Source organism: Cupressus sempervirens, chromosome 10 (assembly GCF_028749045.1).
Source record: "Cupressus sempervirens isolate cs-2001-9-10 chromosome 10, ASM2874904v1, whole genome shotgun sequence".
NCBI lineage: Eukaryota > Viridiplantae > Streptophyta > Pinopsida > Cupressales > Cupressaceae > Cupressus > Cupressus sempervirens.
This window is the reverse complement of record NC_143127.1, coordinates 650,715,440-650,717,394: the sequence shown is the minus strand read 5'-3', so window position 1 is coordinate 650,717,394 and position 1,955 is coordinate 650,715,440. Positions and strand designations below refer to the sequence as shown.

At 35.7% G+C, this 1,955-nt stretch overlaps 1 pseudogene; it reads left to right on the top strand.

Annotated features, from left to right (window-relative positions):
- Nucleotides 1-544: 544 nt before the first annotated feature.
- LOC149535496 (small ribosomal subunit protein uS5 pseudogene) lies at nucleotides 545-1,177 on the top strand (annotated as a pseudogene).
- The last annotated feature ends 778 nt before the right edge of the window (nucleotides 1,178-1,955 follow it).

Sequence of the window (1,955 nt, the reverse complement as noted above, 5' to 3'; positions counted from 1 at the left end):
GTCTTGATTCTTTTCTTCGTTTTGGTGGTCGTTCTCATTCTTTCCGGCCAATTTTTAATGCGTTGTGGGCATTACTTTTTCTTTAACAGCTCGAGCTATTTGTAAGCTTGCCATAGCCGTTAAGTATGAGATCTTTCACCATTCTGGTGATATTTTATTTCACATCTTTTTCTTTGTGTGTTATTAACGTGTATTATTATCATGCATTTTTAACGTTGGTCGAGCGTTCGATAATACTTATTCAAAAGTATTTGTTCTTGGCATCATCTCTTTGTATTATTGATTGAAGGTGTCTGTGTCTCTTCCATATATAGAATGTATGAGAAGATTTACAGGCAATTCTTGAATGAAAGATTTAGAAACAAGTTTTAAAATAGAATGCATGCAGTAAAGGATTTGCAGGCAATTCTTGAATGAAAAATTTAGAAACATCTCCAAAATAGAGTGCATGAGGAAGATTTAAAGATGATTTTTGATAGCAAGATTTACATGCAATTCTTAAATGAGAAGAGTTACACAAAATTCTAAACGGAATTTAGAATAACATTTACAGACCACGCTTAAATGGAATGATACGACAAAATTTAGAATTATTTTCATTTTCTCATACAGATTGTTATAAGCTATACTTTGTAGAGCTTTATGCCAGAAAAAACAGTTCTTCACACAGTTGAACATTCTTCACCACTGGCCTGGAAGAGATTTTTAAGTCAACAACAATATTTTGCTGCAAAATTTCATTTTCCTTTCTCATCGCATTGTTAACAACGCAACAAATTCTGTGAAGAAACTTGAGCTGCTTCGTCTGCGAAATCATGGTGGAAAGAGGCGGATTTGGATTTGAGCGCAGCGAGAGAGGCCGTGGCGATCGAGGGCAAAGTGACTGTCGTGGTTGCAGACCACGACAAGACGAGGAAGAAAAATGGGTTCCTGTCACCAAGCTAGGCCGACTCGTAAAGGAGGGAAAAATCAAGTCCCTTGAACAGATCTACTTGTTCTCTCTCCTCGTGAAGGAACACCAGATCGTGGAAGCAATGGATCTCCAATTGAAGGACGAAGTCATGAAAATCACACTTGTGCAAAAGCAAATGAGAGCAGAACAGAGAACATGATTCAAGGTTTTTGTTGTTGTTGGTGACTGCAATGGCCATGTCGGGCTAGGCGTCAAATGCAGCAAGGAGGTTGCTACTGTGATTCATGGTGCTTTAGTTTGGCCAAACTGTAGGCCATTCCGGTAAGGAGGGGTTATTTGAAAGAGATAAGTATTAATTTGACTAGGAATAGTGCATAACATTTTAGAGTTGATATTATAAGTCATTAATATTTATTAATCTCTTGTTGGTGGTTGCTAATTGATAAGAGAGTTTTTGGCTGGAAATTTTTTTAGAACGGTGTCTATTATTCTTCTTTTGCTGGAGTTATACAGATTGTCTAATGTATTCCTTTGGCTAGAGAATTATGATATTCACAATGGTAGATCAAATTCCTGTAGTCTTCATCCTTATGTATTGGATGTGTTCATTTGATATACCTTCAGGCAGACAGATATATTTCATGGACAGAGCTATTTGAGAATTTATAGTCTGCACATGGGATAATTACATGAGCATACAAAGTTGGAATATTGAGCAGTGGCATAGTATCCTGCCATTTTATGTTGTCATATATATATATATATAATCAGTGAACGGTCGAGGCCTTGATTAATTTTATAAAAAATAAAAGTTTACAAAAGCTGAACTCCGTTCAAGCAAGCACTGGTAGGAAAGAACGGAGAAGAAAACCTCCAGTCTAGCCTAGGACACGTCCTATATTATTAAAATTTAAAAGGGGCATACCCTAGTGAACTTTGATATTTATAAATAATTTTACAAATTATAGGGATCACAACCAATATATATATATATATATATATATATATATATATAATCAGTGAACGGTCGAGGCCTTGATTA